The sequence below is a fragment of the Dromiciops gliroides genome, chromosome 2 (assembly GCF_019393635.1).
Source record: "Dromiciops gliroides isolate mDroGli1 chromosome 2, mDroGli1.pri, whole genome shotgun sequence".
NCBI lineage: Eukaryota > Metazoa > Chordata > Mammalia > Microbiotheria > Microbiotheriidae > Dromiciops > Dromiciops gliroides.
Window position 1 is genome coordinate 271,894,592 of NC_057862.1, and position 26,750 is coordinate 271,921,341.

Genomic DNA, 26,750 nt, shown 5'->3' on the forward strand with positions numbered 1-26,750 from the left:
TTATGGTGGTAGAGGCGGCAACCCTGGTTTCATATGGATCGCCTCATCACAGTTGCCATCTCCTTTCATCTGCTCTGTAGCTACCTTCTGTTTTCCTGAATTTTCATAGTTCCATGGCACTGCCATTAGTTTTTCAGATTCCTTCTTTCTTCCCCTTCCCAGTGGCCCTTGCTCTTCCAGCAACTCTGTCATCCCACAACATTCCAGCAAATAGTCTTTTACTACTGTTTTCCAAATGCTGCTGCCTGCTTCGCTAAGTACCCTCCTACCTCCTTCCCCTGTTCTTCACAAAGTATTGAGAGAAAGAAATAAAGAAGGTCAGGGCCACTTCTACTGCTTGCTATAGAGCCCCAGGACCTCTCATATGTGTTTGCTGTATGTGCTTCCAGTCGCTTTGTGCATATGCTTATATGAAATTTATAAATGGCAGCCTACTATAAAATTTTACCTAAAGTTACCAACCACAAGATATTATACAGAACATAGAATTTAATACTAGGCTCATAATCTAAATGTGTCACATAAGAACCAAACATGAAAGAAAGATTTACATTCAAAAGAAGATGTTTAAACTCCTCTACTGTGTTTGATCCCCCATCTTCCCTATGAATTCTGGATTATTTCAGGAAAGTAGGAGATGGGGGCTGAGAAGTAAGGGGTAATGAGGCCTTTACTCATATAGGCTTTTTCTTGCCTGTTTTGTCCTTTCCTCTGTACATAATAAACTATTGACTCACAAGCAATAGGACATGCATAGTGGTAATAGTTTTGTACAGAACCATGTACTCTGTTCCAGCCAAATAGATGCATTAAAAAGGCAGGTAGGGTTAAGGAATAAAATCTTGCAGTAACTGAATTATTTTCCTCTCCATAAGCTTACTGGTCTTGATAGGAAATAAACTTTCTACTTAGACTTCATTAATAAATGCTCTAAACTTAATGGTATCATTCAAAAAAGGAAAAAAAAAATTGATCCCTACAGGCTACAATTGACTTAAAATCACAAATTAACATCAACTGTCTTGTATTTTATTTTTATTTATTTTGTTAAAAATTTCTAAATTCCTTTTTTTTTTTTTTTGGTGAGGCAATTGGGGTTAAGTGACTTGCCCAGGGTCACACAGCTAGTAAGTGTCAAGTGTCTGAGGCCAGATTTGAACTCAGGTACTCCTGACTCCAGGGCCCGTGCTTTATCCACTGCGCCACCTAGCTGCCCCTAAATTACATTTTAATCTAGTTTGGACCTTACTCAGAGTTTTGCTCACCTGCTTCTGGCCTATGGCCCTTGAATTTAATGCCTTTGATAAACAGCTGTGGTATTTGGCTCACCTAATGTTTGGTACAGAAGGATGTGATCATGCATATACTTTGTTCTTGAAAAGTTGGGCCTAGATAACTTCTGAGGTCCCTTCTAGCTGTAAATCCAATATTGCATGATACTATAAAGCTACAAAGCATCCAGAGGAGGGAGCCAAGGTACTTGGAAGGCCTAGGGATTCATTTCTATGGGAGGACCAGTTGAAAGAGTTGAAGACATTTAGCCTTGGTAAAAAGAAGATTTATGGGGCAAAAATAGTTCTATTTGAGTATTTCTGTCAAACAGACAATCAATAAACCTATGTGCTAGGTGTCTACAATGTATGAGGCAGCATGCTTTGTATCTGAATAATTATCTTGTGGAAGAGGGATTATGCTTGTTTTGCTTGGCCCCACAGGGCAAAAGTAAAAGCAACAATTGGCAGGTACAGAGAATCCGGTTAAGGATTGATAGGATGTCTTGCACTTGTGCACATAAAAATCACCCTCACAATGGGAAAAGTATGGTTAGGGAGAAGTTCTGAAAGAGATATGGCAATTGTAATGATTTGTTATCTTTATACAAGTCAGAAGGGCTATATGACAACCAAAAAATAGCTAATGCAATCTTAGGTTTCATAGAGAAGCCTAGTTCCCAGGACTGGGGAGGAGAGTGCCCCCTAGAAACCATCGGCCCTTCCAGGCTTCTTCTAGGGCAAGCACCATGTGTTAAGTCCAGGAGCATCCAAGTAGAAGAGGGTTGTCCAGTGTGTGAAGGGTAAAGGACCTTGATCCCATCTCTTATGAGAATTGGTTAAAGGAACTGGTGGCATACAGCCTATAGAAAAGATAACTCAATAGAGACATTACAACTCTTAGACTAGTTTTCCCCAGAGGAGACAACCAAGGGCAGTGGGGAAGAAGTTACAGGGGCCAATTTAAGCTAGCTGCCAAGAAATGCTTCTGAACAATCAGAGCTGTCCAGAAGTGGAATGGGCTGCTCCAAAGGGTGGTCATTTCTCCCTCCTTGAAATTCTTCAAGCATAGGCTGGACTACCATCTGTCAGAGGCAGATGTATAGGTTCATGTATAGGTTCGACTAGGTAGCTGTTGAAGTCACTTCTAACTCTTAAACTGTGATTCTAGAAAATGATACTATTAGCTGCACATAATGCTTGCACATAATGCTTGTTGGCTATTAACTAAAAACTGGAAAATCACTTTTTGTTCAAGAAAACTCAGGTCCTTGTTTAAACAATTTTAGTTTTAGAGAATACCATATATTTCATGTGAATGGGAAGGACAGATTAGAAGTACTAAATTCCAAATCCTTCTGTTACGTAGTAGAAGCCCTCAGAATAAGGATAATGGGGAAGGGAGTACAATTGCTATTTTCCCCTTACTTCAATCTAAGGAACACTAGTTAATGGAAGGAATTGTTCCATGTGGTGGTCGCTTTAACCCTAACCTCTTAATCAGATCATTTGTCACAACACAGTTATCTTTTTTTAAAAGAATACACTCAAAATTGATTTAAAGTCTTTTACAAACCTAAATAATAGCCATGATTGGAAGAGCTCAGCATAAAAACATTGTTTCTAAATGGAAAAATATATGGATGATAACAAGGTATAATAAAAACCAGCATCTGCAGACTTCTCAAGATCCACACCACCCTCTCTCCTGCCATTGTTGGCCTGGAGCACTAAGTTAATATTGACTTGATGATGATGTGATATAGCAGTATTCCTGAGGCTGGATGACACTGGCAATGAAGCCAAAAATCCTGGACCCACCACTGTGTTACTTTGCCATCGGCTCCTTTCCACCTGTGCCTCTCCCAAAAAGATAAATGTTTACCTGTGGTTGGACATTTAAATGTATAAATATCCCAATGCCAGTGTTATGTATAGTGGCTCCATTTCACTTATGTTTGAATCTCCAAGTTAATTCTCTATCCTATCTTTTTCCAGAATTCCAAATAAAACATTTGGTTTAGCTTTTTTTTTTTTACAAATATATGCAAATACAAAGTTTTGCATTCAGTTCAGAAACTCTAAAACTAAGTTGTATGATATGACTTCTGAATTAATAAATGTCTTAAATATCCTTTTTATTTAGTTCTAAGTTATAAACCTTAGTGGATAATGACCTTGATCCCTTTTTTCCAACATAGATTTAACAACAATAAAAACTGTTAAATCTGTCCCATTATTTTCTCATAGGTATTTTATAACATTACTGCTTGTGATAAAGAAAATACAAAAGCCATGGATTTTTAAAATTGGATTTTGTTATATATTTCAACCTTGAAAATGGTTTTCCTTTTCTGTAATATAAAGGAGAGTTGTACTAGTTAGTTTTCCTGAATTGCAAGTACAAAAGAAAGGTGTGTGTTCTGTTTTGCAAACTAAATTTAAAAAGTGACATCAGATTTTTTTGGTGTCTGATTCAGTATTAAACTAGCAGTTTTGCGATCTCTTGTGATTCAGAAATTAAATAGCAGCCACTACTTACTATGTTGTTGTTAAGTCATTCAATCATGTCCAACTCTTCATGACCCCTTGGACCATAGACACCAGGCCTTTCTATCCTCTACTATCTCCCAAAGTCTATTCAAATTCATGTTAGTTGCTTCCATGGCACTATCTATCCACCTCATCCTCTGCCATCCCTTCTTCCTTTTACCTTCAATCTTTCCCAATATCAAGGTCTTTTCCAATGAACCCTGTCTTCTCATTATATGGCCAAAGTGATTTTTTTTAGCCCAAGAATATAAAATCTGTCATGACCTCTATTTTGTGAGGAAGTGATGGGACCAGTTGCCATGATCCTAATTTTTTTGATGTTGGGCTTCAAGCCAGCTTTTACGCTCTCTTCTTTCACCCTCATCAAGAGACTTCTTAATTCTTCATTTTCTGTCATTAGAGTGGTATCATCTGCATATCTGAGATTATTGATATTTCTCCCAACAATCTTTTTTTCTTTAAAATAGAATTTTATTTTCCAAAATATATATAAAAACAAATTTTAACATCAATTTTTTAAAACTTTGTGTTCCAACTTCTCTTCCTCCGTCCATTCCCACCCCCCACCCATAAGAACTCAAGCAATTCAAAATAAGTTATACATGAATAGTCATGGAAAACATTCCCACATTAGTTAGGTTGTGTGAGAAAACAATAAAAACCCCAAAACTTCAAATTAAGTAATTGTCAAAGAGGGAGAAAAAAAAACAATTAAAAAATGTGTTTCCATCTGTTTTCAGATACTATCAGTTCTTTCTCTGTAAATGGGTGGCAATTTTCATAACTCCTTCAGGGTTATATTGGATCATTGCCTTGCTGAAAATAACCACATGCTTCCCAGCAGATCATCTTACATTATTGCTGTTATTTTGTATACAGTACATTTCACTCTGCTTCATTTCATGTAGGTCTTTCCAGGTTTTTCTGATACTATCCTGTTCATCATAACCTGTATATAGTACCTTAAACTTGACAGAGAATTTTCTTCATAATAGCTCAGCAAAGTAGGTACCATACATTTTGCCATTTGTGTAATTTAAGATTCTAAAAGTGGATTCTGATCTGTTCCCCCAGTTTTGGGGGAAACTGACTAAAATCACTGATAAAACGAGTTTAGGTTTTTAAGAGTTTATTGAAAAATAGAAAGAGAAAGATTGAGAACAGAATTCCAACAGCCTGGCATTCCTATCTTTCCTCAAATTTCCTGTGAAGTCCTCTGCTGCCACCACCACCATCAAGTCAGGAACCCAAAAGAGAGAGAGCTCTCCGCGCAGGCCCTCTTTGCTCCTTCATGTCTCCTCCCAGAAAATAGGAGGCTCCTCAAGTTGATTGGCTGGTAGCCTTGATAGACAGCACCCATGAGCAAACTTCACTTCCTGACGGCAAGGAAAAGCCACATGGCCTTGCCCTCTGAGGCATTTTCCTCATGGTGGAGCTTTCCTATAGTAAGACTCCAGTAGGTGGCATCATTCCAATCATTACACATTATAATCAATCATCATAACTATTTCCCTCCATCCTATTCCCTTCCCATGATATTTACTCTATTTTCTATCTATCTTCTTTTTACCTATTCCTCCTCAAAAGTGTTTTACTTCTGACTATCCTCTCTCCTGCTCTGTACTCCCTTTTTTCACCCTTCCTTCCTTATCCTCTTCCCCTCCTACTTTCCTGTAGGATTAAATAGATTACTCCTCCCAACTGAGTGTGTATGTTATTCCCTCCTTGAGCCCCACTCTGATGAGATTATGGTCTTTGAACAAATTCTGTGTTCTAAATTTTTCTTCCTCCCTTCCTCCTCAATCCTCCCTATGAGATCAAGCAATTCAGTATGCCATACTTATGCAGTAATGCAGAACATCTTCACCTTCCTCAAAAGTGTTTTGCTTTTTACTGCTCTCTCCTCCAATCTGCCCTTTCCTCCTTCCCTTCTCCCTCCCCTCCCTCAGGGAAAAAATATATTACTATACCTACTTGAGTATGTATGTTAGTCCTTCTTTGAGCCAATTCTGATGAAATAAGGTTCACTCACTCCCCAACTCCTTCCCCCTCTTCTCCTCCCCTCCATAAGCTTTTTTCTTGTTTCCTTCATGTGAACTACCTTTCCCCAGACCATCTCTCCCCTTCTCCCTCCCCTAGTCTATTCCTCCTACACCTGAACCCTATTTTAAAGATGTCATCATGGGTTAGTTAGGTGGCACAGTGGACAAAGCACCAGCCCTGGACCCAGTAGGCCCCAAGCCCATATCCGACCCCAGTCATACCCCACCCTGTCTGCCCCACAAAGAACAAAACATAAATGCTTTACAGATATCCTCCCTTCATATTCAGTTCAGACCTGTAAATTCCTTACTGAGATAGTTCTTATGAGTTCAAAGTATTATCTTCCCATCTAGTAATGTAAACAGTTTGATCTTTTAATGTCCCTCCTGAAGTCTTTTTCCTGTTTACCTTTTTATGCTTCTCCAGGGTCTTGTATTTGAAAGTCAAATTTTCTATTCAGTTCAGGTCTTTTCATCACAAATGTCTAAAAGACCTCTTTCTCTTTGAAATCCCATTTTTCCTCTGAAAGATTATGCTGAGTTTTGCTGGGTATGTGATTTTTGGCTGTGGTCCCAGTTCCTTTGCCCTCTGGAATATCATATTCCATGACTTCTATTCCTTTAATGTAGAAGCTGCTAGATCTTGCTTTATCCTTATTGGAGCTCCACAGTATTTGAATTCCTTTTTTCTAGCTGCTTGCAATATTTTCTCCTTGACCTGGGAGTTCTGGTATTTGGCTATAATATTCCTGGAGGTTTTCCTTTTGGGATCTCTTTCAGGAGGTGATTGGTGGATTCTTTCAATTTCTATTTTCGCTCCTGCTTCTAGAATATCAGGGCAATTTTCCCTCACAATCTCTTGGAGGATGGTGTCTAAGCTTTTGTTTTGTTCATGGTTTTCTGGTAGTCCAATGATTTTCAAATTATCTCTCCTAGATTTATTTTCCAGGTCAGCTGTTTTTCCAAGGAGATATTTCACATTGCCCTCTATTTTTTCATTCAATTGGATTTGTTTTACTGTGTCTTGGTTTCTCATAAGGTCACTAGCTTCCATTTGTTCAATCCTAATTCTTAGGCAATTACTTTCATTAGACAGTTTTTTAATCTCCTTTTCCATTTGGCTTTTCAAACTGTTGACTTTTTTCTCATGACTCTCTTGCATTGCTCTCATTTCTCTTTCCATTCTTTCCTCTCTTTCTCTACATCTTCCTTCTATTTCTCCTACTTTCTCTTCAAAGTCTCTTTTGAGAGCTTCCATGACCTGAGACCAGTTCATGTTTTTCTTGGAAGCTTTGGATGTTGGAGCTTTGACCCTGTTATTATCTTCTTCTTCTGAGGTTGGATCGTGGTCTACCTTTCCCCCCAGAGAAGTTTTCGATGATCTTCTGCTTTCTCTGCCTACTCATCCTGGCTTACTATTTCTTGGCTTTTAACTCCTTCTTAAAGTGTAGCACTGCTTCCAGGATACACTGTTCGAGCTACAGCATGGCCCGGGGGGTGATAGGGCTTCTTCTCAGCTTGCCTGGCCTCAATTTTATTTGATTTTAAACTCTCCATGGGGTGGGGGGAGGGGGGGCTGCTTCTCGGCTCCACTCCTGTTCCCAGCTTCAGAGGGTCCCAGGTGTTTTGGTTTGAGGGGGCAGGTTTTAATCTCGCCTGGCCTGTTCTCTGGTCTGGAGATAGCCTCAAGCCTACTTACTAAACAACCAACCAGCAAAGTTTTCTATGGTGTGGTTCTTAGCTTTGACAAGCTTGCTCCCCTGCTCCCCTGCTCCTCTGCTCTCCTCCCCCACCTGGACCTCCTGCCGCTCAGGATTTCTTCCTGGTTCCCTGCTGGGGTAGGACAGTCTAATTCTTCCCTCCAGTCCACTGGTACCCCTGCACTTACCCTGCCCCGGCCAGTCATTTAACCTGACCGCACACTCAATTCCAGAAGACACCAGTGCTGCAGCCTATTCAGAGGCTCTGGGGTAAATTTCTCGGGCAAGTGTCTGGTGTGTTGGCCCGATTGTGGGGTTAGACTTTACTCATGGCCCAGCATGGCCCCCTGAAATCTATCTATAGCTGGAGAAAACTCTCAGCCCATATTTTTGTGTTTTTCTGCTCCCAGGGTTCTTTTATTACTATTTTGGGGGCAATTGTATAAGGAACTCTGTGTGTTTAATATCTTTCCTCCACCATCCTGGCTCCGCCCCCTCCCAGCAATCTTAATTCTGGATTTTGATTTTTCCAGCCTGGCATTTCATATGATGTACTCTACATATAAGTTAGATAAATAAGGTGAGAATATACAGCCTTGTTGTCCTCTTTTTCTAATCAGTTGTTCTGTGGTTTGTTCTAACTGCTGCTAAGAACCTGCATATAGGTTCCTCAGGTGACGAGTAAGATGGTACTCCCATCTCTTTGAGGACTTACCAGATTTTGTGGTGATGCACACATTAAAAAAGGCTTTGTAAGCAATGTAGCAGAAGTAGATATTTCTCTGGAACTCATAACCCAGTGAACATTTGCAATTTGGTCTCTAGTTCCTCTACCTCTTCAAAATCCAGCCTGCTCTTCTTGTAATTCTCAGTTCACATATTACGGAAGCCTTGGAGTATGTTCAGCCGCAATGTGAAATGAGTACAGTTGTTCAGTAATTCTAACCTTCGTTGGCATTGGCCTTATTTAAGGTTGGTAAATAAACTGGTCTTTTCCGATCCAGGGAGCATTGTTGTTTTCCAAATTTGCTGGCATATTGAATACAGCACTTTAATAGCATCATCTTTTAAGATTTTTAAATAGCTTGACTGGAATTCCACTAGACTTATTGTTAGCAATGCTTCTGAAAGTCCACTTGACTTCATTCTCCAGGATATCTGGTTCTAGGTAAGTAACCACATCATCATGGTTGTTGATGATCTTTCTTGTATAGTTCTGTATATTCTTGCCACCTCATTTTAATTTCTTCCACTTCTGTTAAGTCCCTACCATTTTTGTCTTTTATCATGCCCATTTTTTCATGAAACATTCCCCTGCTCCCTCTAATTTTGTTGAAGAGATCTCTTTCCCATTCTATTCTTTTCTTCTATTTCTTTTCATTGCTCATTTAAGAAAACTTTCTTCTCTCTCCTTGCATTCAGTTGGTTATATCTTTCCCTTTTTCCTTTCCTTTTTGCTTTCCTTCTTTCCCCAGCTTCATCAGAGAGTCATTTTGCTTTCTAGCTGCTCTTTTTCTTTGGAATATTTTTTATTGCTGCCTCCTATCCATAGTTCTTCAAACACTCTTACTTACCAGATCTAATCCCTTAAATCTATTCATCACTTCCATTTCATATTCAGAAGGGTTTGTGCCATACCTATATGGTCTGATGGTTTTCCCTACTTTCTTAAATTTAAGTCTGAATTTTGCAATAAGAGACTGAGCTATCATAGTCAGCTCCAGGTCTTGTTTTAATGGACTACATAGAGTTTTTCCACTTTGGGCTACAAAAGGTATAATCAATTTGCTTTTTATATTGACCACCTGGTAATGTCCATGTCCAACCTTTTGGGTTGTTGGGGGAAAAAAGTGTTTGTTATGACTAGTAAGATATCTTGATGAAAATCTATTTGTCTCTGCCCTACTTCATTTTGTACTCCAGGGTCAAACTTGCCTGTTATTCCAAATTATCTTTTGATTTCTTACTTTAGCATTATAAACCCCTATGATAAATGTGATGATAGGTGTGTGTGTGTGTGTGTGTGTGTGTGTGTTATTTCTAGAAGATGTTATAGGTCTTTGTAGAACTGATCAATTTGGGCCTCTTTGGCACCTGTGGTTGGAGCTTAGATTTGAATTCTTGTTTTGTTGAATGCTTTGACTTGGATTCAGATAGATATCATTATCATTTTTGAGATTATAACCCAGTACTACTTTTCTCACCCTTTTATTGACTATGAGGGCTACTCTATTTCTTCTAAAGGATTCTTTCCCACAGTAGTATATGTGATGATCCCTTTATTAAATTTACCCATTCCCATTCATTTAAGTTCACTGACACCCAAGAAGCTGTTGTTTAATCTTTCCACCTGTGTGACCACATCCAACTTACATAGATCTTATTCCTATGCAATACTGATCATTACATAATCAGAGTTTCCTTTTGTAACAAGACGCATCTGCAGCTAAGCTTCCTTTCAGCTTTGGACCAGCTGCTTCATTAGTACTGATGCTACTTATAGTTGTCCCCAGCTCTTTCCCAGTGGCGTGTTGGATATCTTCCAACCAAAGAGACTTGTCTTCTAGTGTCAAATCTTTTATCATTTTAGTACTGTCTGTGCTTTTTTTTTTTTGGTTGGTTGGTTTTTGGCAGATACTAGAGTGGTTTGCCATTTCCTTCTCCAGTGGATCACCTTTTGTCCAAAGTCTCCTCTGTAACCTGTTGGTCTTGGGTAACCCTACATAGTGAAGCTCATGGTTTCATTGAACCATGCAGTCCCCTCTGCTATAACAAGTTAGTGATCCAGGAGATGACTCTGTGAATAGACTGCTGGGCCTGAAGTCAAAAAGACTCATCTTCCTGCATTCAAACTCACCTTTAGACACTTACTCAGACACTGTGGGGAAGTCACATAACCTTGTATGCTTCAGTTTCATCATCTGGAAAACTAACTGGAGAAGGAAATGGCAAACCACTCTAGTGTCTTTGTCAAGAAAACTCCAAATGGGAACATAAAGAATCAGACTGGACTGAAACAACTGAACAACAATAACAACAACAACAACAACAAAAGGCAGCCCTTTTTAAGGACAGCTGCCTATTATGTTTATCTGAAAATGAAAAGTTAAACTGGAATTTGCATAACAGTTGAGTCACATTGTCACTTTGTGCCTTGTCTTTTTCAGGTACTTCCTTTAGAAATCTAAATATTGACTGATAGGGTTATTAAAATGTTGAAAAGTTGGATTAAAAAAAAATTGAAGAAAATATGCTAAAAGGAAAGTACTACCTAATTTCTTTTTTTTCTACCTAATTTCTAATCACCAACTGGATATTTGATTTTCTTTTATAAAAATTGTCATTTAAAAAATTGAGTTCCGATTAGATTTTCTTTTTTCTATTTTGTGTCCAATTCCAATAAATACCTTTCCAAATTAAGACCAAATTAATGGGCTATATGTAGCCCATTCTTTATGCTCAAGTGAATTAAAGTGACCTCAAGAAGGAAAGAGTAAACTATTTTAGGGGAGTTAATTATTTACAGGTATGAAGAGAATGTATTTTTCTAGACTACTAGATTGTCAAAATGTCACTTTAAAGGCTTTGATTCATCTTCCCTTAGATTAACAGTTTACAGAGAGTTTTGCCCAAAACTTTGTTTATACTTGCTATGATAGGTAGGTTAATATAATGATTAGGAATTCTCAAACATGACATTACAGTCCTTCTGTTACAGGGTATAAATTCTAAATGTACTTTTCACACCTTTGTACTTAAAATTTGTACTGTCTTTATGTGGGAATGGCTTAAGAGGAAACAGATGAGTCATGAAAGTTTTAAGAAACTCACCTAAAGGTACTCTTAAGCACTCTTGTTCAAAAAACCTCCTAATTTAGAATTCCTGTAAACACTTGCTTATATAAGCATTGCACTCAACTTTACAATTTAAGGAAGTTTGTGTCTGATGAAAAGACATAGCAAATTGTCATTTGGGAGACAAATCAACCACTTCACACCAACTGCTGACTCCAGTAAAAGTGTGTGTGTGTGTGTGTGTGTGTGTGTGTGTGTGTGTGTGTGTGTGTGTGTGTGACATTAGGGCAACAATATTGGTAATGCTTTCATTTATTTTGCATTATTTCTGAATTTTGTGAGTGTGGCCAAGATAGGAGGCTCTGTGACAGGCCATACAGAAAGGGCTAAGTGTTTTGTCTATGGTAAATGCAACAAATTCCAGTGGACCATCATATAAAGCAAGGCTAGGAACAATTAAAAAGCCAATAACCCTTAAAGTGTAAAAGGTCAAGAAGGAGTAAGTAAAGATTCTACCTGATTCCTTACCAATTAAAATGCTAAGAAACTCAAACTAAAGAATAAGAAATAGAGAACAGAGCGCTCTCAAGAAGTATAGAAGTATAGAAGGAGAACTCTATCCACAAACACATGTCTGCATGGAACACAGACCAGTACCCACTAGGGAATTGAATTGGTAAATATTGGGAGCAAATACAGCCATGTCTCATACTTAACTAAGCTTGTAAGCTGTACAATGTGTGTCCTTGGAGGTATCAGAGAATAAAGGTGGAACCAAGGGTGTTTAAGTGCCAGGGTTAAGAGGATAGTGCCTTGCTACTAAGCAGATTTCCAAGGTAGAAGGTACCTTGTCAAAGTTCATCATAATGTTTGATCATTGCCCATATACTATGAACTTGCCATCTCAAAACAGTCCTTAAGAACAACAGAAATGTAATTTTGCAATTATATTTATAACCCTTTTCATCTCTTAACTTGGAATTCTTTACAGACATTATCTCATTTATCCCCACAATACCCTAGGGAACCGGTATTACCTTCTCTTTACAAACAGGGAAAGTGAAACACTGGGAGATTAACTGACTTCCCCAAGGTCAGACCCAGGTCAGTGATAGAGCCAAGAACATAACCCAATTTGCCTAAAACCCAGACCTTTGCTCTATCCAATAGACTGCCCTCCCCACCCCCCACCTTTTACCTCAGACATACTAGTGCAGCTAAACTGGTACTTCAGCATTATTTTCCAGATTTGGATAGGCTTGATATGCTTATTTCACAAATGAGACCACGTTAGAGACGTGTTAAAACAGTAAAAGAATATGACCTGCTTTGGAGTTTAATAGTCTTTGTGTTCAACCAAACTATACAAATTACAACCGCAGTCTGTGTCTGGAAGTATAAATAGAGTGACTGCTTCTGAAAAAAAATTGTTTTGAGAACCCCTAAGCTTTAGAATAATATCATATATCAGGCTGCAAAAGGGAAATACTGTGTTTGAAAGTAATTTAATCCATGCTACTGTGCCCCTCATTATCATTAATAGTCATAGTCGTGTTGTCTCATCATTGCTCTAATACTGACTACACACAGTGTAATAAGTTCAGAAGCAGTAAGAAAACCAGTAATAATTCAATTCAAATCAACAAATATTATAAAGTGCCCACTATGGTGCTAAGTAAGCACTATGACAAAGTGCTTCTTGAGACATTCAAGAAGGTTTTGTAAGGTTTTATAAGAGAAAATTTTAGAGTTCAGTAGAAGCATGTATAAAGTGTCACTTTCTAAAAACACAAGTAGAAATTATTCTGAATGAAGTTCTCTTTTTTTTGGGGGGGGAAGACTGAAGAAGAACTCATCGAACAGCTCAGATTTTTTTTTTAATGTGTAGAGACATAAAAGCAAATTTAAATCACTGAGGATGAATGTGAATGTCAAAAAGTCCTATAGCAATAACATCAGGAGTGCAAAATGTCAATTGAACCAGAGTTGTTGGTGTATACTAGGGGCAATAAGGTGATTTGTTTTAAAAGCTATGATTGGAGCAAGAGGTGAATCAAAGAGGAGCTAGGCTTATAATTTGAGTCTGGATGGCATGATGATAGCAGAGGGTATTGAGAAGGCTCATCTATATGACTCCATTTTTTCCATTAAAATGTTTAACTTCTTTTTATTATGAATTTTAACACTTACAAAACCACAAGCATGTATATACAAAGATTGAAAACAAACACTTTGTAAGGTGCCTAGCACATAGTAGGCACTTAATAAATGCTAAAGTCATGGACCTTTGGGATATAGTTTCTTTTTTAGAAGCATATATTTAATTAAAGCAATAACAGAATTTCTCTTTTTGTTTCTATCCCTCTATAAACTTTTGAAAATCTTTTAAATATAGATTTTACTTGTAATCTTTTGTTTATATATTACCTATACTTTTCTCTTCATTCTTCTCCATAACCTCTCCAAAAGAGCCATCCCTAAAAACAAAGCTAAGTTTTTTGTTTGTTTGTTTTTGTGGGGCAATGGGAGTTAAGTGACTTTCCCAGGGTCACACAGCTAGTAAGTGTCAAGTGTCTGAGGCCGGATTTGAACTCAGGTACTCCTGAATCCAGGGCCGATGCTTTATCAACTGCGCCACCTAGCCGCCCCTGCTAAGTTTTTTTAAGAAAGAGAGGAAGATCGTTTTTTAAATTGGAAAAATCAACCAATATAAAATAAACACCCTAACATTATATGCACTGTACCATCCCTAGGTACCTCTCACCTCTACATAGGAGGAGGTTTCTTCTCATATTTCTGCTTTGAAGCTATGCTTATTCTATGCAATTTTGCAAAGAACATTTGCATTTTAATGTAATGCAATGTATTTTACATTGTTTAGGGATTGTTATTATTTCCATTCATATTCTTATAGTCATGTATATTATTTTTAGTTCTATTTGTTGCAATTTACATCAGTTCATGTTTTTCCATGAATTTTTATATTCTTGTTCTTCTTTTCAGCACACCAAACATTTCATTACATTTCTGTATCACAATCTATTTATCCATTTTTCCAATCTATGAACATCAATTTTATTTATATTTGATTGCTACAATAAAAATTACTACTATATATACTTAAGTATATGTGGGAAATTTCTTTTGATCAGTGATCTCCTATGACCAAAGTATATATCTTTAGCATATATGCCTAGTAGTATAATCTCCGTGAATGGATATTTTAGCCCCTTTATTTGCATGATTCCACATTACTTTACCAAATACTCATACTAATTCCCATCTCCTCTAGCAATGCATTAATATGTTCTCCAATACTGATTATTCCTGTATTTTGTCATCCTTGACATTTTGCTGAGCATAAGGTGAATCCTCGGAGTTGTTTTGATTTGTATTTCTCTTATATTAGTTCTTTAGAACATTCTTTCATATGGTTGTATATTCTGAAATTTTCTTTTGAGAACTATTTGCTCATATCCTTTGAGTCAGTAAGTCAACAAGCATTTATTAAGCTCTTACCATGTGCTAGGAACTGTGCTGAAGATTGGGTATACAAAGAAAGGGAAAAATAGTCCCTGCCCTCAAAAAGGTCATAGTCTAATGGGAGCATAATATTTTAAATAATTTTGCATGTATTAGAAATATACCAAGTAAGTGGAAGTAGTTCCAGAGGAAAGGTACTAGCATAGATGAACCCCACGAAAGGCTTCTTCTAGAAACTGGCATTTCAATGAGACTTAAAGGAAGCCAGGGAAGCTAGGTGGCATAGATGCAGAGGAGGGCATTTCAGATATAAGGGACAGGGGTAGCTAGGTGGCACAGTGGATAAAGCACCGGCCCTAGATTCAGGAGGACATGAGTTCAAATGTGGCCTCAGACACTTGACACTTACTAGCTGTATGATCCTGAGGAAGTCACTTAACCCTCATTGCCCTGCAAAAATAAAAAATTTAATTTAAAAAAATTTTAAAAACAGACATAAGAGACAGCAAGGAAAATGCCATGAATCAGGAGCTGGAGTGTCTTGTTCAATTAACAGGAAGGCCATTGTCACTGGAGGGGCTAAAGTGTAGGTTTGACATGATCAGATCTGGGCTTTAACATGATCACTTTGTCCACTGTATGGGGAGAGACTTAAAGAAGAGAGCTATTGAAAATAGTCCATGAATGAGGTGATGAGGGCCTAGAGCAAGGTGGTAGCAAGGTCAAAGAAAAGAAAGGAGAGATATGAGAGATGTTGTAAAGATTGTTGTTTGTCCTTCATTTTTGAAGAGGACTATGACATTGGGGTGATGTCATGGCTTGCAGTGAATTGGACTTAAGTGAGGGAGGACTGCATTGTGAAGGGAAAATTGACAACAATTGGCAGCTGGCTGGATATGGGGTAGGAAGGTGGTAAAAGAGAGTGAGGAGTTAAGAACTAGATTGCCTAAGTGACAGTATTAAGGACTCTATCTTTGTCAATACTAGGAAGAGGATAGGATTTGAGGGGAAAGATAACAAATTCAGTTTTGGACATGCAGATTTTAAAATGTCTATAGGGTATCATTTTGAGATGTCTAGTAAGCAGTTGGAAATTTGAAACTTGGTGTCCGGAGAGAGGATAGAGCTGGATAAGTAGAACAGAAAATCATCTTCATAGAAATGATCATTGAATCCATAAGAGCAGATGAGATCACAAAGTGAAATAGTAAGGAGAAGAGAAGGTAGAGTCTTGCAGAATCCATGAGCACAGCCTGGCTGAAGATCCAGCAAATGTGATTGAGAAGTGGTCAAACAGGTAAGTGGAGAACCAGGAGAAAACAGTGTCACAAAAACAGGTAGAGAGATTTTGGTGTTGTTCAGTCATATCAGTCATGTCCAACTCTTCATGACCCCATTTGGGGTTTTCTTGGCAAAGATACTGGAGTAGTTTGCCATTTCCTTCTCCAATTCATTTTCCAGATGAGGAAACTGAGGTAAACAGGGTTGGTTAAGTGACTTGCCCAGAGTCACACAGTAAGTTTCTGAGGTCAGATTTCAATTCAGGTCTTTCTGACCTCAAGACCAGTGCTGTATCCTCTGCACCATCCAGCTGTCTACCTAAACATAAGAGATTATGAAAAAAACTGATCAACAGTGTCAAATGTGGTAAGATAATTAAGAAAAAAGAGACTTGAAAGAGACTTATTTGGCAGATCATTAGTAACTTCAAAAAGAGTAGTTTCAGTTGCATGATGAGGTCAGAAGACAGACTAAAGGGTTTAGAGGACCATGAAAAAGAGAAACTGTAGCCATTGATTACAGACTGCTTTCTTAAGGAGTTTAGCCACAAAAGGGAGTAGAGATTTGGGGTGACACCTGGCAAAGATGGATGGATTAAGTGACAGGATTTTTTTAAGGATGAGTGAAACATGGATATGTTATAGGCATTAGGGAAGCAGCCAGTAGCTAAAAAGAGATTGAAGATTAATAACAAATAGGGAATGATGGAGGGGGGCGATATGTTGGAGAAGACAGGATGGAATGGAATCAACAGTACTTGTAGAGGAGTTAGCCTTAGTAAGGAGTAGCACCACCTCTTTCTGTAAGAATGACAGTGGGGGAGGGATGAGAAAGGAAGAACAGAGAGCTCTCTTGGCAGTTAGCCTCAATTTTTTCAGTGAAATATGAGGCAAGGTTTTCATCTGAGGGAACCAAAGGTGTGGGAGGAGGAGGAGACATGGTAGGTTTGAGGAAGAATAAAAAGATTTGGAAAAGTCACTGTGGTATAGTGAATCATTTAAGGTGATATGAAAGTATTTCCTTGTTACACTGAGGTCTCAGTTGAGATTATGTAACATAAATTTGTAATGCACCCAGTCAGCACAATTCATTGATTTTTTTCCCCCAATTCCATTCAGCAGTACAAGAATAGTCTGTCAGTCAACAAAAATTGGCTTGGTATGTGCCTGGTACTGTGCTAAGTGCTTTACAAATAACTTATTTAATCCTCACTGCAACCTTGGGAGGTAGGTGTTATTATTATTCTCATTTTACAATTGAGAAAACTGAGGCAGACAGAGGTTAGGTGACTTGTCCAGGGTCATACAGCTAGTAAATATCTGAGGCCAACTTTGAGCTCAGTTATTTCTAACTCCATTTCTACCCACTAAGCCTCACTTGATCATTAAGGCCTGTTATTTCTAATACTCTCCTGACTAATAAGTTCCATTCAGCTATTTCTCTGTTTTTTAATGAATAATAATAGTTTGAGGTCTTGAAATACTATTCCCCCTTCCTGCTTTTTCCATTATTTTCCTTGATATTCTAGATTGTTTGTTCCTCCATTTTTTATTATCTTACCAAGTTCTAAAAAGTGTCTCTCTTTTTTTTTTTAAGTGAGGCAATTGGGGTTAAGTGACTTGCCCAGGGTCACACAGCTAGTAAGTGTTAAGTGTGTGAGGCTGGATTTGAACTCAGGTACTCCTGACTCCAGGACCTGTGCTCTTATCCACTGCGCCACCTAGCTGCCCCAAAAGTGTCTCTTTGATAGTTTAAATGGTATGGCATTATAACTATAAATTAGTTTTAGCAGGATTGTAATTTTTATTATATTTGCAAAACTGAGCCACTAGGATCAATTATTCTTCCAGCTATTTATAATTTTTAAAAAATTTCCTTAGGGAGTATTTTCTAATTGTATATATGCAACTATTGGTTATGCTTTGGTAGATTAACTCTGAAATATTCTGTGTATTTTGTAGTTATTTAGAATGGGATTTCCATTTCTATTATTGCCTCTTGGATTTTGTCATCCCTGTATAAAAATGCTTTTGATTTTGGGGGCTTATTTTGTAGCCTGCAACTTTACTGATGCTATTGTCCAAAACAGCATCTTTACTGATTTGCTAGGACAATCTAAGTAAACAATGTCATCTTGTTTAGTACCTCTTTTAGGGTTTATTTGTTGTTTTTAATTATTTTAAATACAAGTATAGTTCATTAATCTCCTTTTCTAAATTGCTAATATGTGTTTTTAAGGATATAAGTTTTCCTCTGAGGACTGCTTTAGTTGAAGTTTTAGTATGCTGTTTCATCATTATCATTGTCTTTTGATGACTATTTCTATCATTTGTTCTCTGATCCCCCCTCTTCATTTTTCAAGATTTCATTAATAGGTTTTCCTTTAAGTCTATGTCTTTTGTTCATGCTCCCTGAATGCATCGTGGTCTACAAAGGATGTGTTTAGTATCTTAGTCTTTTTATACTTACTTGAAACCCTAAAAAATCATTATTTTTTCCTTGTCTTTTAGCTCTGAATCCTCCAGTAATTTATTCTAGTCTATATTTTGCTTTTGTTTATCTTTGTTAGACTTGTCCAATTCTAAGAAAGGAATATTAAAGTCTCCTATTATTTTTGCAATTCAGTGTATGAGTCATTTGACTTATCTGATTCTTAGGTAAAACCATGTTTTACTTCTTTCATTATTTGTAAATTCTTTAGAATGCTAAAGAACATCGGTAACAAAGAGATAGAAAAAGTCATAAAGTCTGGAGTATCTAAAAAATTTGCATCAATCAGTGTATTTGATTTTTCTATTAATTTTTCCTTTATTAACTTAGATGTTATGCTGTTTGGAATATGTTTAATATTGATATTAGTAGTAATTTTCTTGTTTATCCACTTTTATATTGTTAATTTTTGTGGTGTTTTTTGTTTGCTACCATAATTACAAGTTCTGATTTTTTTGTATTCACCTTATGCATGGTAAATTTTTTCAAATCTCTCATTTTTGTTCTCTCTATTTCTTTGGTTTTTTGATATGTTTCTTCTAAGTAGCAAATTATATTTTGTTTTCTTATCCAACTGTTTTATTGGATTTTCTATAATCATCTATATTTAAAGTTATGACAGGTTCATATTTTCTTCCATTTGTCTTGCTAGTATTACTTTTCTAAGAAAGATTTTTAGAAAATCTTTAAGTTCTCTTTCTTTTAAGTCAGTACTTCCCTGTTATTAGTATTGCTTATTCTATTTAAAGCCAAGCATATTCCCACAGGCTCTTTTTCCCCGACCCCCATCCCATTTCCTTCCCATCTTCCATTAATTCTCTTCCTAGATTTGGAGTTTTACTCAGCTTATTAATTCCTTTTTCTTTCTTCTATCAATTTAGCTATCTAATTCTTCCCAATTTTCCATTTTCCCCCTTTACAGTTAAATAATTCAAAATTCCTCTTTCTTGACTCTTTTCTATGTTCTTTTATTGTTTTTTCTGTGCCTTTTTCTTAAAAAGTATTCTTTTCTTTATTCTCTTTATTAGTTCTCCTCTTTTTCCATTTTAAATCTTTATTCTTTGATTATCTGTATATCTATTTGTTCCTTCTTCAACCTCTTTGTGTTTCTTACAGTATTGTCTTCTAAAACAGAGGTGTCAAACCTGCCACCTGCTGGCCACATATGGTCCACAATTCTCTGCTATCTGAACCAGATTAAAATGTAATTGGGAAATATTTAAGAAAATAAATAACAATACAATAAAACACAAGTTATAATATATGGTTTCCTAAGTCAATATGCTGTCTGCATTAATCCTTATTATGGTCTAGTTGCCCCAGTTTCTATTTGAATTAAGTACCACTGTTCTTAAGTACCAAATTTGAGTTCCATCTTCTAAGCAGTTTCTTTGTTATTGTTTTTGTGATCTTTCCCCTTCATCCTTTTCCTACATTGTCCCCTACTTTTTTTTTTTCAGGGCAATGAGGGTTAAATGCCAGGGCCACACAGCTAGTAAGTGTCAAGTGTCTGAGGCTGGATTTGAACTCAGGTCCTCCTGGACCAGTGCTTTATCCACTGTGCCACATAGCTGCCCCCCATTGTCCTTTACTCTTAAAAGTATCAACTTCCTTGGGAGGCCATGAGGCAGAAATCTGCTTGTTTCCCAAATCATTCTTTTTTGTATTTGCAATTAGAGAAAGAAAATAGCAGACCACTCAATGTCTTTGCCAAGAAAACCCCAAATAGAATCACGAAGAGTCAGACATGACTGAAACAGCTCAACATTTTCCATGTGAGCTCTCTGAATCCATTCCTTCCCACTCTTCTGGATGCCAGTTACCCCCAGGAGCTTCTATTTTCCATCCCTTGGGACAGGATATTGCCTGTGCAGACATAGCATTTTCTCAAAGGAAATAGTCTTCCTGTGCCTCAATTCCCTTAACTTAATTAATCAATATTAATTAAGGACCTACTATGTGCCAGGCACTGAGCCAAACCCTGGGGATATAAAAAGAGGCTAGAGTCAGTAGTGAGAACAAAAGGAGGGAAAACTGTTCCAAGCATGAGAGACAGACAGAGAAAATGCCAAGAACTGAGAGATGGAATGTCTTCTAAATGGAACATCAAGCAAGCCAATCACTCTGTCTAACATGTCAGGGAGTAAGGTGTAAGATTAGAGCCATTTTAAGGTCTCCATATTCTATTACAGAATATATCTATTCTTCCATGAGAGTGTTCTTCAGTGGATTCTCTTCCTCCAACTGAGTTATCACCCTTTCTTCCTGGCTGTTTCAGTCCTTCCCTTGCCACCTCACCAATCCTCCTGTATTCTCTTCTTAAAATTGTCTTCTTGCTGAGAAATTTCAAGAGTTATTACCCCATTGTTGTTTACCAGTGGGCTTGATAAGGGTATATCCCACATTCTCCTGTGGGCTCCAACCTCTCCTCTCCCTACTATGCTTTTAGACAACACTCCCATTCTGTAACTGAGGCCACAAAATATATTGATTTGCCTATTAGTTCCAGGTGTTTCATGACTGCTCTTCCAGCATCACTTCTATTTATTTTTTTCTGCTTTTGTCTTAATCAACTTGTGTACTTTTATATAGAAATCTCTTGTTTCCCTGTTGTTGTCGTTGTTGTTTTAACCCTGGGAGTGTCTTTCTCTTTCTAGTTATTTTCTCTTAATAGTCTCCAAAGAAGGAGACATTTATAACTTTATTATTTCCTTGGTAGTTGTATTTACCTTTCTCATATTTCTTTTGTGTAGAGTGTTTGCAAGTCAAATGATCTGCTCACGTCTGATTGTGTTTGTTTTTTCACAAATACTTCAAATGTCTCTCTTTTATTGAATATCTTTTTTCATTGCTATTTAGGTTCATGTTTGTAGGATTTGTAATTTGGGGGTGCATTTTGCTTTTCAATACATATTATTCCATTGCTTTCTACTGTTTCTGGTGAGTTAAGAATTCTTGAATTATTTGTGCAAATTTTCTTTCTTTTATATTTGAAGGTCTTTCTTCTGGTTGCTTATATAATTTGTTAGGAGCAGGGGTGTTATTGGAATTGTTCAATTTAATCCACTATGTGTCCTGAATTTTGAAGGATAAGTATTTTTCTCCCTACAAATGATCTTTGAATTTTGTATTGGTGTTTTGTTTTCTATATTCAGGAGCCCTGTGTATTTCTAAAATTTATTATTTCTTGCATCATGACATCCAATTTTTTTAAAATCACCATGTTCTTCTGAGAGAACAATATTCCTTAAGTTATATATAGACATCCTATCTTCAAGTTTTTTTCCTATAGATCATGTTTTGTTTTGTTTTGTTTTTAACAGGATTGCCTTTTCATCTTTTTCCAGATTGTCCTCTACTTTAGTATATTTGCATTCCCAATCTGTTCTTTTTCTTTCACTTTGTTGGATAGATACATCAAAATGGATTCATGGTTTTCTCTTCTGATAATGTACTAAGACTCTGGAACATTGGAATGCTGAAGTGCCAAAGACAGTGCCTTTTTCTCAGGATCACAAAGTCTTATAAAGGAGAATACCCTAAGATGTCTCCTCATAGCATTGTATCTCACTGAAAGATGTGAGCAAAGGTGTCAAATTCTAAGTAGCACAGTCAAAAGAACTGATCTGAAGAGAATAGGCTGTGACTAATTCAGACAAATTAGATATAACAATCCAATTTTTAAAAAACTGGACCTCGGGTTTTGAAAATGACCCCAATTCTGGCTTTGAAGCCAATTGAAACTCCTAACTATATGAATAGCTAACTGGAACCAGTTACTGAATGTCAGTGCTACAGTGTCTACAGTGTATTTCCATTATATGCCATTAGTGTTCTCCCTGAAGTAGGTTCCCTAATGTTTCCATGTGGAGATACATCATCAGAGGTATTCTGTGCCTGTACCACAAGATTATGCTAATTATGCTGTGAATGCCATCAATTCTACCATTTGTTTCCTTTTGTTGTCTTCTCTCAAGATTCTTATTCTCTCAAACCATTCTAGAATATACTGCTATGGCTTCATGTTCATAGATAGATAGATAGATAGATAGATAGATAGATAGATAGATAGATAGATAGATAGATAGATAGATAGATAATGTCTATATTTCATCATCATCTTTCTTGCAATTTTTATTTAGAAATATTAGTAATCTCCTGGATGTTATAGTAGTCCTCTTCTAAATTTATTAGTTTCTCTATTGATACATATGTACATATGTGTGTGTATAAGTATGCATGTATATTTATGTATGTGTGTATGTATGCTTGTTCTCTAGGTTTGTAACTGAATTTTCCTCCTCTTGAGATATGTTGTGGTTTTTAGTCTTTTTTTCTTTTTCTGCCATTACTGTTGCTTTTATGACTTCTTACCCTTTGATTTTAGGTTTAATCCTGGGACATGACCTCAAAACTGTTTCAGCCTCTTCCTATATTAGAGAGTTTACTTTTCACTGGTCTTTTTCCATGCCCAAAAAGCTTCTGCAAGGATAGAAAAACAGGAATTATTCCAGTTATATTCCAGTCACCTTTCATTCTGCTCCAATTCCCTTCAGTTTTTAATTTTCTGATTGGATTAAACCAGTGCCTGCTACTTTTCATGAGTTGGATAATGGTGATATAGGTGTTCCAAATAAACTTGAAGTTTCCTAAATTAAAAGTTGCCCCAGAAAGCAGAAATCCCAATACTTTTTTGGGGGGGGGGGCAGGGCAATGATTTGCCCAGGGTCACGCAGGTAGAAAGTGTCAACTGTCTGAGGTCAGATTTGAACTCAGGTCCCCCCCGAATCCAGGGCCAGTGCTTTATCCACTGTGCCACCTAGCTGTCCCTGGAAATCCTAATACTCTTATCTTATACCTCTCCCTGCACTTCAGGTGTCTAGACAAAGTAAATGTGTGCTGCTTTCTGCAATGGAATGCTTTTGTAAGGACAGGAGTGAGATGTCCCAGCAGAGACTACAGTAGAAAGAAAATCCAGCTAAGTCCCAGAGCACAAGCCCATAGATTGTACACCCTTCCAGAGGTTGGAGGCTGGTAGAGTAGGGGTGCTAGGTGAATTCCATCAGGTTTGGTATTTCCCATTGTTGATTTACCCTTTGTTACCTTATTATTTCTCTTGGTTTCTAGTCCTATAGAAACAGGTATGATTTTTCTCCTCTGGCACAGATTTATTGTTTGTTTATTATTGTTGTTGTTTCTAAGAATTAATGAGGACTAGAGATAGTATATAGTTGTCCATCTTATCCATCTTTTTGTTAGTTTTGTCTATATCTGAAAAGCGCACATTGAGGTATCTACTATCACGGTTTTGCTGTCTATATTTCCCTATAATTTACATTTCCCATAAATATATATATGATATGCCTTTCAGATATATAAGTTTACATTTATATATATAATACAAATATTATTTTATTATCTATTGTACCTTTAAAAATAATGCATTTTTCCTGATTTTTTTCTCTATTAACCATGTCTATTTTACTGTTGCCTTGTCTGAGATCATGAAGGTTGCTTCTGCTTTTTAGAGTTCATTTGAGGCATAATAGATTTTTCATCAGCCACTTATTTTAATTTATATCAATTGTTATATTTCAAGTGCTTTCTATTCCATTCTACAATTCACTTCTGTTTGATGGGTGAATTTATCCCATTCATGTTTATGGTTATGATTTTAAATGTATATATCCATGCTATCATAACATACATTTTCCTCTCTTGTGTCTCAGACCCCTCTTCATAAAGAATAAGGAAGTGGTGGAAAAGAATTAGTATGAGTAACACTACTGGTCTGTAATTAGAGCAATCTACTTCTACTTTCTTCCTCAAAACCAGACACAGATCACTGGATCTTAACTATTCTTTTCTTTTATCCAACCTCTAAAGGTCAAGGGTGTGTGTGTGTGTGTGTGTGTGTGTGTGTGGCTGTTCCCACCCTGATACTATCTCTCATAAACTCCCATACCTTTTCTCTGTCCCTGCTCATTTCTCTTTTGAATCTAATGCATTTTTATGTCAAACTCTGTTGAGTATCTAAGAACATATATGTGTTCCACCCTCTTTTGTCCAGTTAAGATTAGTAGGATTCATGTGGTGCACACACCATCTACCCCTACTTCTTCTTCTTCTTTTTTTTTTTTTTGCAGGGCAATGGGGGTTAAGTGACTTGCCCAGGGTCACACAGCTAGTAAGTGTCAAGTGTCTGAGGTCAGATTTGAACTCAGGTACTCCTGAATCCAGGGCTGGTGCTTTTATCCACTGCACCACCTAGCCGCCCCTACCCCTTCTTCTTTGTTCTTATATTCTTCTTATGATGTCCCCAATTATTAAAAATAGTTAAGTTTCAGCCCCTTCTCCCCTAGTATACCCCTTGTTTTTTCCCTTTTCTTTTCTCTTTATGACTATTAAAATAGAAAAAATCTCCCCAGGTTCGCTGTTTTATTTGTGACATTTGAAGACTTTGTTTTTTCAGTGACACTTTTTTCTTCTCTCTTTATTAGACTATTGGCACTATGCCATTGGTGAGCCCCTTCTTTTTTCTCAAATATGGTTTATCTTTTTTAGGTTTCTCCATATTAAGATGTTTGTATTTCAAGGAATGATTTAAAGTCCTCTGTTCTATTACAGAGCCATTTTTTTTTTGTCCAAAAATCTTTCATGTAACAACGAGGAGGGGAATTAGTTTTTGTAGCCTTGGCTGGTGTGGCAGCATGCACAAACTTTCAGCCCTTGGATTGGACATATGGTTTGGTGGGGCTGTGGGGAGTGCTTGGTGCCTTCCCAAAATGCCTGTATACCTTGCAGTCTTTCCAGGGACCAGGCAGCAAGACAGTGCCCTTGCCCTTGGGTGAGCTCATGGTCAGCTAGTCAAAGATGAGGATCTTCCCGGCAGCCTTGAGGATGCGATTCCAGGTATTGCTAGTAACATATAGAGCACACACCTTCACCTTGGGGACATCCTGGATCCTCACATCATCAGTCACAGTTCCAACAATCACAGCTGTCTTTTTTTCCCTGCCTGGCAGCTCCATCTTCCTGACCATTCAGGACAGAAACCGGGGCGGGGGGGGGGGGGGAGCGGTTGGTCTGACTCATGTGCCTTTTCAGCACAACCTTGTTGAAAGTCGAGGTAGTTCTGCGGGCCAGGAACTGATAGAGCTTCGTCAACAGCTACAGGTAGATGTCCTGGCTCTTGGGCTCCTTACACCGGACTTTCCAGTCTTTGTTATGGCAGATGTCAACTCCCTGCCCATGCTGGCAACCTCCAGAAGACTGGCCCACCATGAAAAGAGCCATTTTCTTTCTCTGTTGTATTACCCTCAAACTTGCTGGGTAGATCATATTTGATTATAAGCCTTTACTTTTTACATGTTGGTATATCTTACCAAAAAATGTCTTTATCTTAGTAGCTGCCAAATCTTGTGTTATCCTGATAGTGGGTCCTTTATGTTTTCTTTGACCTGGAAGTTCTGTCTTTTGGCAATAATTTTCCTGAGCGTTTACATAATGCGGGGTTTCTTCAGGAGTTGGCCAATAGAATCTATTTTCCCTCAGTCCTCTGGTTCTAAGATATCTATTGTTGTTCTGTCATTTCAGTCATGTCTGACTTTTCATGACCCCAGTAGGGGTTTTCTTGGCAAAGATACTTGAGTGTTTTGTCATTTCCTTCTCCAACTCATTTTATAGATGAGGAAACTGAGGCAGAGTTAAGTGATTTGCCAAGCTTCACACAGCTAGTAAGTGTCTGGAGCCAGATTTGAATTCAGGAAGAGTAGTGTTCCTGAGTCCAAGCCTGGAACTCTATCCACTGTACCCCCAGCTGCCCCTTTAAGATATCTAGGATGTTTTTTATTTTGAATTTCTTGAAATGTGATATCCTGACTTTTGTTTTATTTTCTGGACATGGTGTTCAGGTAATCTGATAATTCTTAGATTATCTCTCCTTGATCTGTTTTCCAGATCACTTGGTTTTTATAGTATATCATACATTTTCTTCTATTTTTTCAATCCTTCTATTTTTTCCTAGTATTTCTTTTGAATGATTGTTACTTGGGTCATGTTTACTATTTCTTTTCTATTTTTTCCTGCCAATTCTTTCCCTCAGAGCTCTTATTTCATTTGTAACTTTTTTTTTT

General features: G+C 37.3%; 1 protein-coding gene and 1 pseudogene across 1 annotated transcript in view; one reads left to right on the forward strand and one right to left on the reverse strand.

Annotated features, from left to right (window-relative positions):
- LOC122741896 lies at nucleotides 1-25,911 on the reverse strand (annotated as a pseudogene).
- The window catches only part of MIPOL1 (mirror-image polydactyly 1), a 440,092-nt gene that overhangs the window by 306,016 nt on the left and 107,326 nt on the right, over nucleotides 1-26,750 (forward strand). The window lies entirely within an intron of this gene.